Below are 13,232 nucleotides of genomic sequence, written 5' to 3' on the forward strand. Positions count from 1 at the left end.
GAGTAACTAAATTCACAGTGCCTGATTTGCTAATGAAACTATTAATTGAATAAATGGAGAATGTTGTTTTTGATCACAATCTCAGTGGTCCATGAAATGACTGACTGTACTCTGCTATACGTGTGCAAGCAAATCTGTTTAGCTGTCCTTGCACAGATTGTGTGCGACCTCTTCTGTGAGTGTGTGTGCACACTAAGGAATGTGTGCCACAACAGAGTGACAGTGCGGCCTGTAAGCACATTTCCAACAGGCTAATTAAAGTTCCCCAAGAATAAGGCCAGGCTTATTAACATCTCAACACAGCCACTAAAGCCTGCTCATAACCCAACAAGGATCAATGCTCTTCATTAAGGCGGACCCAATACTGCTGCCTTGCCAAGCCAACCCAGCGACCCAGATGAAGACTAGAGGGGAAATGCAGAGCTGGTGAAAATGCAAAAACACTAAGTGAGTGTGTGTGTGTGTGTGTGTGTGTGTGTGTGTGAGAGAGAGAGAGAAAGAGATAGTTAAAGAGAGAGGTTTCTGTGGGTGTGTCATTTTGTATCTTATAGTTTCATGGAGGATTAATGGTCCACGGTTATTAAAGCAGTGATGGTACTAATGATATTTAGAATTTATTTTAATAAACATTTTAATAAACATGTGTATTGCTCATACACATGTGGTGATAGTACACACAGTGCAGCATTACAATATTTTAGGGTATAAGAGGATGTGGTTTGAATTATATGAGACTTGAGATTCTTGATTGTTTTTGTAACCCAATCAATAAACATAAAACAGTAATAATTTCCATGCGTTTTGCATGTGCTACTATTTAAAGTAATAATTTGACAGTTTGGGAAGTATTTTTTTTTATCTTCACTTGGAGAGTTAGTTAACAACAGAAATATTTCATACTCCATATGAAGTTACACCTAATAGAGAGGTGCACCAAATCTAAATGGTGCAATCTACCTATGCCCAGTGTGTACACTAATGCATCGGGGAGGGGATTCCACCTCACGTGCCTAGCCCCTCAACAAGCGGCCGCACCTCCACTAAAGCAACAAAACACCAAAGTATAAAACGTTAAACAAATTAGTAAAAGATAAATAAAACAAAAACACCCTAAGTTACAGTTCTTTATAAAAGCATGATTAAAATGTATAAAACAATACAGAGTAAAAGACCATAAAACCAGGAGTCAGTCGAGGCCAGTCCATAAACGTTTGTAAGATGACAACAGGCCACAACAAGAGAGAATAAAATCAAACAAGACAGAACAGGAAAAAACAAGACAGCACAAGACAGCAGCAGTATGGCACAATCCTGTAACAAAAGCGGGAAACAGTCATCAAGGTTCACCCTACTATATGCCACATGAAGACAAACACAAGTGTAACCCAGTGTTAAAAATGGGATTAAGAGCATAAATATTAATACTCTTTTGATTTAAATACTCATTTAACAATGGGAATAAATATTGATAAAAAAATACAATTAAATCTAATATCAATCAATCAATCAATCAAAGCTTTATTCGCCACGGGGAACCCCCCGACCTTACACACACAACACAGACATTACATGGGGATACAGAAAAGCACTGAAATGTACACTACAATGGGAAAGTACAAGAGGAAAAAAAGAGACCTCTACTCATGCTGTGCTTCCATGGTAGGACAGCATGAGAACAGGAAACAAAAAAACTCCTCTGCACAAAAAGCATATAAATGTCCACAGCACAACATTGTGAATGACAAGCCACAGGATTGGGTGGGGGGTGAGGAGTAATCCGAAGCGAACACAGCAGCCGCCCTGCACAGCGCTATTATTCCAGCGCAGCACATAGACCTGCCGTGTTCCCCCGCAGGAAACAAGCATCGAAGGCATTTGATAAATACTGATAAAAAGCATGTAAACATAAGTTTCATTAATATGTATGTATGTATATGTAATATATAAATGGTGTGGAGGCAAGACTTTGTCCTTCAGAGTGTGCTTGTTAGATCCACTGAGCAACCAATCATTGGCTGGTCTGACCCTCCCTCACTTTTGTTAATGTGCACAACCTGGTAAACTTTAATAATTGCAATTTTGTTTTTTACACCTACTATGTACAAATCCTCTGTTGTCAGACACCCTTGGCTCCTACGAATCTAGAACCTATCTGATCTGGCCCATATTTCCCTTCTGTTCTGGTATTGTTGTTAAAGGTAACTATACTGCCTATACTACATACAAAGAAGGCTAGAAGTAGCACTAACAGGTCTTACATGCCCACTACTAGTATTGCACCACCAGTGCTACACAAGGGTCCCACTTACCACTATCTAACGGGCAATACTAAAATGAGCAGCTTTCCTGAGGAGATCTGCAGTGCTTAGCTGCCTAATGCTCTCAGCCATCTTGGATGGGAAAGGACTGCCAAATGCCTATGTGTGGTAGTGAAGTGCAGCTGTTTCTCATAAGCCTGCTAATTATCAGCTGGGAAGGCGTGGATGTTAGTGCTGCATTCGAGCACATCGAATCCTACCCCAAAATCTACTTTACTACACTATCATCCAAATATAGTTATTTTTGGCTCAAAACGCCCCATAACTGCAGTTGCCATAATACTAGACGTCACATTGCCGTTTTTCCCTTAATTAAAACAGTGCTAGGTTTTAATTCTTATATATAAGTCATCTGTTTAATTAAGTATATAGCTATTTGAGTAGTGTGGTGTTGGTTTGTATTTTGTTTTACTAAAAGTCAGTCTAAATTCAGTTGTTCAGTTTTTTACACAAGTACATTTAGTTTCAAACCTGTTTCTTGCTAGCCAAAATTATCATTATCATAATTATCATTCCTTAAAGACAGTATAAGATGTAGCTGTTTTAAAAAAAATAATTAACCATTGTTCTCTTTCTTTATCTCAGTTTTGATTATGATCCAGTAACAGGTTCTGGTTCTAGATCATCCCATTTTCTGTCTCTAGACAGTTATTCCTGATCTTCTCCTTATCAATCTCTCTTCTCCCCCAAGCATCTTAGCATCCTCAGGTCAATCTTTGAGGATGGTTCAAAGCGCCGGCTGCTGCAGTGTTTTCCTTTGGCTCACCGACCTGCTGACATTCCCAAAGATCAGAGTTAACACTGGGTCTGTGCTCTGCTCCTCCCTACTCTCACTCAGCAAGGAAAAAAAATCCTTTACTCTACTCCATCAATTAGTAATACTCTCCCTTGGGGTTTTTTGCTTGTGTGCATAAGCAGTATATATACTACCACACACTGGGTGGGCTGTTTTCCCCCCTTCTCACTGCTGTACATAAAATTAGTAATTCATTTGTAGGGAGTGCAGATTTACTGACATGCAGCCAGGAACATATTTTCTGGGTTCCCCCGAGGGCGTTGTTGCTGACTCGTGTCATATTTATTGTGTAATTGATTTTTAAACATACTCGTTTCTCCATTCCTACACTGTTATTTTTACCACTTGATCCTTACAATCTGAGTGTGTATCTCTGTTCATTATAAGATAAACATCATCATCTAGCATTTCATTATATATTGTTTTCTCTTCAGCACTGGTGAGATGTCTGACACGTAATGATGGGAATTGATATGAATTTAGTGATTCTGATTCCATTATCCACTTAACTCATCAATTTGATTCCTTATTGATTCTCACTGGGTTCTCATTGGCTCTGCAATGCATCACCACTAAGCCGCATATCAAAGACATTCGTTTCGTGCAAATTGACTGGATGCAATATGTTGTAAAATGTGCTGATTTGTTGCATTACTCTCCTGTGAAATGCTCATAATGTGACTATAATGTCTCATAATTACCATTTAACAGTATAAACATATAGGCTAAAGTCTTACACACCAACACAAATCCCTGTCCATGAAGACATACGTATGAGCATTTAGGTATGAACACAATACCATCATTGTGTTCACACATAACATCAAGCTCTTCCTTTTTTGCAATAAAATATAAATAAAATGTCCATATCCACATGTTGGACTATAGACTGCACCACTATTTTCCTCCTCCAGCAAATGAACTGAAATCAGCTGACTGTAGTGCAAGTGCAAGCAGAACTGATAAGCAGAATCAATAGGCAGGCTGACTAACAATTCCAAGGAACTGGACTACAGGGAACGAGTTCTCTACAAGAACCGGTTTTCAATTCCATTCCTATTGACAAACACACTTTATTGCACAAAGGGAAGGGAAGTAAAAGGATAGACAAGATTGTTTTGAGAAACAGAAAAGTGGTAAAATAAAAAAGGGTAGTCCTACACTACCTTAGATACCATGGGTCTTGGGAGATAGATCAAAGTCAATCAAACAATATCCACATGATTTTTATAATAGATCACAATAACATCAGTCACAGCTGATAAGACTGGTCAGGAAACATTTCAAAATTGAAGAACCTTTGTTCTTTTCTCTTTTCTGTTATATATTTAATATTTCTGTATATAAAAACTACAGGATGTCTATGTCAGGGCCGAGGCCGACCTGGGCAAAGGACTCAATTTGCAGACCACACACGGAGGCACTGGTGAGCGTGATAAACAAAAACTCTTTATGTACAACAACAAGAACAAATAACGATTCAGACAGTAAGCTGTGAACAGCAAAGCTACTGAAAACTGAGAGTGAGTAGCTGGAGCTCTAATAAAATAAAGAGTACTAAAATGACTATGAATAGCATTAAACACTAGGGCAACTAGAGTAGGGTAATTCAGTGGCAAGGGCGATGTGCACGGGGCCTCGGAACAGGTAATACAGCAAGGTGTCAGTGGAGGTTTTTAGGCACGAAAGGGGGAAGAGGTCTGGGTGTGGAAGCGCTGTTTCTAGGTGGGGTCTTACGTGGGTGCTGTGACACGAGGGCAGGCAGGTCAGTGAAAAAGAGGGAGTTTTGCACGGAGCTGTCTCATACCGACAGATGGTGAGTATGGCCAGTGATAACCAGCACTAATGGTAGTTAAGCTGAAGAGTTGGTGGTGAGCGCTGGTCTTATACTGACAGCTCGATTGCCAGCAGTTGAGGAGAAACACACGAATGCCGCGACTCTGCCCACGGGTGGAAACTGGAAAAAACCCACACTCACCCTAAATGATTTACACTATTGTTCAAAGATTTAAGTTCATTTAAATTAATCCCCTGAACTGAGCATGTGACAACAGGTTATGCTGTTCTGAGGCATGGTAACCTGTGCATTGTGTCCTTCAATGCACATATTAAACAAATATGTAAGACTGCTTTCTTCCATTTGAGCAACATCTCTAGCCATCCATCCATCCATCCATCCATCTTCATCCGCTTTATCGGAGGCCGGGTCGCGGGGGCAGCAGCCTAAGCAAAGAGGACCAGACCTCCCTCTCCCCAGCCACCTCCTCCAGCTTATCCGGGGGAACACCAAGGCTTTCCCAGGCCAGCCGAGAGATATAATCTCTCCAGCGTGTCCTGGGTCTGCCCCGGGGCCTCCTCCCAGTGGGACATGCCTGGAACACCTCACCCAGGAGGCGCCCAGGGGGCATCCTTGTCAGATGCCCAAACCACCTCAACTGGCTCCTTTCGATGTGGAGCAGCAGCGGCTCTACTCTGAGCCCCTCCCGGATGGCTGAACCGCTCACCCTATCTCTAAGGGAGAGGCCAGCCACCCTTCGGAGGAAGCTCATTTCCGCCGCTTGTATCCGCGATCTCGTTCTTTCGGTTACTACCCACAGCTCGTGGCCATAGGTGAGGGTAGGGACGTAGATCGACCGGTCGCTTCGCTTTTACACTCAGCTCCCTCTTCACCACGACGGACCGGTGCAGCGTCTGCATTACTGCAGCTGCAGCCCCAATCCGTCTGTCGATCTCCGGCTCCCTTCTCCCATCACTCGCGAACAAGACCCCGAGATACTTGAACTCCTCCACTTGGGGCAGGAACTCATCCCCGACCCGGAGTGGGCACTCCACCCTTTTCCGGCTGAGAACCATGGCCTCAGATTTGGAGGTGCTGATCCTCATTCCCGCTGCTTCACACTCGGCTGCGAACTGCTCCAGTGCGAGCTGGAGGCCCTCACCCGATGAAGCCAACAGAACCACATCATCCGCAAAAATCAGAGATGAGATTCTGAGGCCACCAAAGCGAAAGCCCTCCGCCACTTGGCTGCGCCTAGAAATCCTGTCCATAAAAATTATGAACAGAACCAGTGACAAAGGGCAGCCCTGGCGGAGCCCATCACCCACCGGGAACGAGTCCGACTTATTGCCGGCAATGCGAACCAAGCTCTTACAACGGTTGTATAGGGATCGAATGGCCCGTAGCAATGGGCCAGACACCCCACACTCCCGCAACACCTCCCACAGGACACCCCGAGGGACACGGTCAAATGCCTTCTCCAAGTCCACAAAACACATGTAGACTGGTTGGGCAAACTCCCATGCACCCTCAAGTATCCTCGACAGGATGAAGAGCTGGTCCAGTGTTCCACGACCAGGATGAAAACCGCATTGTTCCTCCTGTATCCAAGGTTCGACTAGCGGATGAACTCTCCTTTCCAGCACCCTGGCATAGACTTTCCCGGGGAGGCTGAGGAGTGTGATCCCCCTGTAGTTGGAACACACCCTCTGGTCCCCCTTCTTAAAGATGGGGACCACCACCCCAGTCTGCCAGTCCACGGGTACTGCCCCTGATCTCCACGCAACATTGCAGAGGCGTGTCAACCAGGACAGCCCTACAACGTCCAGAGCCTTCAGGAACTTGGGGCGGACCTCATCAACACCAGGGGCTCTGCCACCAAGGAGTTGTTTAACTGCCTCAGTGACCTCGCCCCCGGAAATTGGCGGGTCATTCCCCTCATCCCCAGACTCTGCTTCCTCCTCGGAAGACGCGTCAGTGGGATTAAGGAGGTCCTCGAAGTATTCCTTCCACCACCTGACAATTTTCTCAGTCGATGTCAGCAGCGCTCCGCCAGCACTATACACAGTGCAGGTAGAGCACCGCTTTCCCCTCCTGAGACGCCTGACGGTTTGCCAGAATCTCTTCGAGGCAGTCCGAAAGTCTTTTTCCATGGCCTCTCCGAACTCCTCCCACACCTGAGTTTTTGCTTCAGCCACTGCCCGAGCCGCATTCCGCTTGGCCTGTCGATACCTGTCGGCTGCCTCCGGAGTCCCACAGGCTAACCAAGCCCGATAGGACTCCTTCTTCAGCCTGGTGGCTCCCTTCACCTCTGGTGTCCACCATTTGGTTCGGGGATTACCACCACGGCAGGCACCAACCACCTTGTGGCCGCAGCTCAATGCAGCAGCTTCGGCAATGGAGACGCTGAACATGGTCATTCGGACTCAATGTCCCCAGTCTCCCTCGGAATGCTGTTGAAGCTCTGCCGGAGGTGTGGGTTGAAGATCTCGCGGACTGGGGCCTCTGCTAGTCGTTCCCAGCACACCCTCACTACGCGTTTAGGTGCACCAGGTCTGTCCAGCGTCCTCCCCCGCCACCTGATCCAACTCACCACCAGGTGGTGATCAGTTGACAGCTCAGCCCCTCTCTTTACCCGAGTGTCCAGAACATATGGTCGCAGGTCTGGTGATACGATTACAAAATCGATCATCGACCTACGGCCTAGAGCGTCCTGGTGCCACGTGCACTTATGGACACTCTTATGTTCGAACAAGGTGTTCGTTATGGCCAAACTGTGATTAGCACAGAAGTCCAATAACAAAGCACCGCTCGGGTCCAGATCAGGGAGGCCGTTCCTCCCAATCACGCCCCTCCAGGTCTCGCTGTCGTTACCCACGTGAGCATTGAAGTCTCCCAGCAGGACAATAGAGTCTCCAGGTGGAGCACCTTCCAGCACCCCCCCCCCCAGGGACTCTAAGAAGGCTGGGTACTCTGAACTGCCACTCGGCGCATAAGCGCAGATGACAGTCAGGACCCGTTCCCCGACCCTAAGGCGCAGGGAACAAACCCTCTCGTCCACCAGGAAAAACCCCAACGTACCGGCAGCAAGCCGAGGGGATATTAGAATACCCACCCCAGCCCGCCGCCTCTCACCAGGGGCAACTCCAGACTGAGACAGAGTCCAGCCCCTCTCCAGGAGACTGGTTCCAGAGCCCAAGCCATGCGTAGAGGTGAGCCCGACTATATCTAGCCGGTACCTCTCAACCTCACGCACTAACTCAGGCTCCTTCCCCACCAGAGAGGTGACATTCCATGTCCCTATTGCCAGTTTTGGCAGCCGGGGGTCAGTCCGCCAGGGCCTCCGCTCCTGGCCGCCACCCGGCACACAATGCACCCGACCCCTATGGCGCCTCCTGCGGGTGGTGGGCCTGTGGGAGGATGGGCCCATGTCTCCTCTTCGGGCTGTGCCTGGCCAGGCCCCATGGACTAAGGCCCGGCCACCAGACGCTCGCCCTCGGGCACCCTCCCCGGGCCTGGCTCCAGGGCGGGGCCCCGGTAACCCTATCCCGGGCAGGGTAAACTCTTCCCTCGGTGTTCTTTTCATAAGGCTCTTCTGAATCGCTCTTTGTCTGGTCCCTCACCCAAGACCAATTTGCCATGGGAGACCCTACCAGGGGGAAAAAGCCCCCAGACAACATAGCCCCTGGGATCCCTGGGACACACAAACCCCTCCACCACGATAAGGTTGCGATTCACGGAGGAGGCAACATCTCTAAAGTTAGAAATATCCTGTCTCAGAGTGACGCTGAAAAACTAGTTCATGCATTTATTACTTCCAGGCTGGACTACTGTAATTCATTATTATCAGGATGTCCTAAAAACTCACTGAAAAGCCTTCAGCTAATCCAAAATGCTGCAGCAAGAGTACTGACAGGGACTAGAAAGAGAGAGCATATTCCTCCTGTTTTGGCTTCCCTTCATTGGCTTCCTGTTAAATCCAGAATTGAATTCAAAATCCTGCTCCTCACATACAAGGTCTTAAATAATCAGGCCCCATCTTATCTTAATGACCTTGTAGTACCATATCACCCTATTAGAGCACTTCGCGCTCGCACTGCAGGCCTACTTATTGTTCCTAGAGTATTTAAAAGTAGAATGGGAGGGAGAGCCTTCAGTTTTCAGGCCCCTCTTCTGTGGAACCAGCTTCCAGTTTGGATTCGGGAGACGGACACTCTCTCTATTTTTACGATTAGGCTTAAAACTTTCCTTTTTGCTAAAGCATATAGTTAGGGCTGGACCAGGTGACCCTGAATCCTCCCTTAGTTATGCTGCAATAGATGTAGGCTGCCGGGGATTCCCATGATGCACTGAGTTTTTCCTTTCCAGTCACCTTTCTCACTCACTATGTGTTAATAGACCTCTCTGCATTGAATCATATCTGTTATTAACCTCTGTTTCTCTTCCACAGCATGTCTTTCATCCTGTTTTCCTTCTCTCTTTTTTCAGAAATCCAATACAAACAACATTTATCTCAGCATTTAGATCAACTTTTGAACTATATCATGCATGGTTTTCATTAACTATTAGTGCTGATGCCAATCAAATATTGGTTTTAATGTTATGACCACAAGTGTAGAAGTGGGTAGGGAAAAACAAATGGGAGAATACTGAAGTTTGACAACAGGCCATTACTGAGTGATCAGATGCGATAATGTCACTATCTGTCACATGAACTGATATTTTCTTTTTAGATACCAGAAATCCATATGGTTCTAAAACCTCACAGCTAAACATGGTTTCATGCCCAATAAAGGCTAGAGACTGAAAAAGTATTTTAATTGTGCGCCACTAAAAGAGATAATAAAAGAGGTAATTCTATTTGTTCTTTTGTTTTACTTTGGTTTTATTTTATTGGTATATATTAATGTGGCTTTCTGGCTCTGTGGGGAATGCTAACCTTGCACTCTGTAGTGTAGAGACGAGAAATTGATAAATATCATAAAACAGAGTATATTGGAATAGCTAGCATGAACTTTCTGAAGCTAATTACCCTACATAGTCATCTACAGTTTTTTTTTTATGTGTTTGATGGTGTGGATAGCTTTGCGTTTAGCTTATGCTGGCACTAAAGAGCAAATATTCAGTAAGTTACATCAAATGACTTTGTACTTGCAAAATTGAGTATCACATGGAAAGTTGATTATTTACTCTGGCCAGCCTTGATCATGATCAGATTATGAAAACTCTAATATAAAGTCTTCTCTTGCAGAGTGCTCCTGGATTCTTAATTGTTTCATCATCATTTTTTGAACTTGCCTTTTCTGGACCTTTTTTAAACTTTCTTTAACAGCTTAATCAAACCTTGCTTTCTGTTGCTCTTTAGTCAGCATTTGGGTTCTAATAATCACAAAATCAATCTTTGCCAACATGTAATTTGTACAACAAGCACATAAATATGAATTTTAATTATTTTTATTTTATGTTTTTTTTTACTGATGGGAAATCCAAATGGGAAAGCTTTTAACAGGAAAGCGTTAATGGCATACTGGTTTTGATATGTAGCATCTTTTTACTGGTGACTGATACAGGGTGCACCCTGTCTGTGTGACGGAGGTCTTAACATTAACATGGTTAAAACAACACTAACCCTGGAAGGGTCACTGATTACATAGAAATTGTTTCACTTCAGGAATATTTATGCAGTAAGGAATTTCTAGAAAAGAAAACAGAAAGAGAATGACTGTAAATAAAAGCAATGTAAAGGCAACTTAAAAAGTGATGGGAAGCTTAAGGATACAATAAAAAGAAAAGAAATAGCTGCAATTAAAGATGAACTGAGAAGAGGATGAGTGGAGAGGACAACTGTGATGACGAGACCAGAGAACGAAGCTCTCCTTCCTTAGGGGAGATGCAGGGCTCTTCTAATCAATCCATGGAAGCATTGTAAAATCAATGCCCTGTATAATTAGGGCAAGCCAAGGGTAAAAAAAAACAAAACAAACCCCAAAACCTTTTCCTCTGCATTTTGCTGCCATAGGCACTCACTCCTTACCTTTCCTCTAAATGGCTAGAGGTCGCAGTTTTGTTATTTCAAAATGGTTGGAATAATTGAAAAACCTCAAAAGTCCTCAGTATATGACTTGTCACAATGTGACACTATGTGCCTCTAAGGTAACAATGTGTCATGATAAACCTGAACCAAGCCCATGATTTTAAACAGCCTGATGGCATTTTCTAATAGTCTTTAGCTTCCACAGCTGAGCTCCAAAAGCAATAAATTCTTCGAAATCTAGTCATCTGGTTTTTCTTCGTCCCATCTCTGAAACCACAAGTCCCACAACTTTAAGGGACAGCTCAGTAGGTAGAGTGGTGGCCCCATGATTGGAAGGTTAGTGGTTCGAATCCACTGAACGGCTACCCTGAGGTACCCCTGAACAAGGTACCGTCCCTACACACTGCTCCCTGGGTACCCAATGGCTGCCCACTGCTTCACTGAGTGAATGGGTTAAATGCAGAGAGGAATTTCCCCATGGAAATATACTTTCCATATACTTTCTTTCTAATAAGTTCTCGACCATTAAGTTGAAATTAGTCACCCTTACATTCATTCAGTTCTAGATAAGATATTAATTTCAGCAACATAAACCTTATTTTGCTTTTTTTTGTCAGGTGACAACACCTGATAAAGAATAATATGTATTTCAATGCAACCTGAAACCTATCAGTGTCTTCTAATTTAATAGTACATTTCTCCACATGCTGTCACAATCTGCGGAAGCAGACTATGTGTAGAGTGAATAATGGACCCAAATGCAGACACAATGGAACGTGAAACGTAACTTGAATTAACAAAAGGCGAGATGTTTAATAAGGCTGATAAAAAGGTACAAACAAAGGGCAAGGCAAACCGATGCAAAACTATACATTAACCTAAACTAAAATAGACAATGAAAAACCCTGACATGAACACACGAAACATGGTGTGAAACAACAGTGGACCTGATGAAGAATAAATGAAAACACACAGACTAAATGCACACAGGAGATGATCAGGGGAAGTGGAAAAACACAAGGAACAGTTGATTATAATGAAGATTACGACCCCACAGGGGGAGTGAAACTAAACACAGTGAACTTGGAAACAGAGTAAAACAGAGTAAAACAGGAAACATGAAACGCAGACATGACAAGAACATCTTGACAATATAGGACATGCAGACATGAAACACATGAAGGGTGAGGGGGTCTTAAGCACAGGGGGTGAAGGCACAAGGGGAATCTAATAAACAATGAACTATAACAGGTCAACCTAGGCAAAACAGAAATGAGCTTAGATAACTAAATGAGACTTAAACATAAACAATGAATATCAAATATATATATATATATATATATATATATATATATATATATATAATATCACATGACCCAGGACCGTGACACATGCACTACAGAAAAATCCCTGCTTCTGTCATACAAATGTGAATTTGAATATTTCATTTTTGATTAAAAACCTCGGATTTAATGGTAAAAAACAGAAAGCATTCAGAAATCCAAAGAAACAGCTTAGATAAACTGAATCCAAACTCACACAAGACCACATCCAAGAACACACAAGAAAGAACAACAGGGGGGTAAACAGACATCACGGTAAATGGCAACTAAATACATTAAATACATTAAGGAATAATGTGGAGAATAGGAAACAGCTAGGAACACAGTTGAAATAATCAGGGAAAAATGGGACAAATGAAGTAGAACTAAATACAGAGTAAAAGAGTTGCTAAACTATACAGGAAGTGAGAGAACAAAGAAACCACAAACACAGAGACTGAGACTAAACAGTATACAAGGAACACAAGAGAGGTGAGATAAACTGACCTTAAGGAATTAAACCAAATATTACCCCATATTACAATACAGTCAAGGGCCACTTTACTAGTTATACTCATTCAGCTGCTCATTAACAGATATCTAGCCAGGCTGTATATCTGTACATGCCACCAGCTCAATGTATTTAGACATGGTCATTAATAGTGACGGTTTAGATTTCTATGTTGAACCCAAGTTGCCCTGCAGCCAGGGGACCCTGTTCATCTAGCTTGGTATAGGAAATTATGGAAGAATTGTGTTAGATTAGACTCCCGTGTGAAAGCACTCCTGCCACCATGTCCAAAAAGTCCTGGAGCCCCTCTTCCATATCTGTAGCCACCGGAAAGGTGGACAAATTCCTGCAGTTGCATGTAGAAGGATCAATTGGACAAGGGAGTTATGGACCCAGATCTCACAACCTTGCAGTCATTCAGGGTAAACTTGTACTTTTCTAAACCTCTACACAGTCAGTCTTATAGCTCCTACA

This window comes from Neolamprologus multifasciatus, chromosome 20, assembly GCF_963576455.1.
Source record: "Neolamprologus multifasciatus chromosome 20, fNeoMul1.2, whole genome shotgun sequence".
NCBI classification, from domain to species: domain Eukaryota; kingdom Metazoa; phylum Chordata; class Actinopteri; order Cichliformes; family Cichlidae; genus Neolamprologus; species Neolamprologus multifasciatus.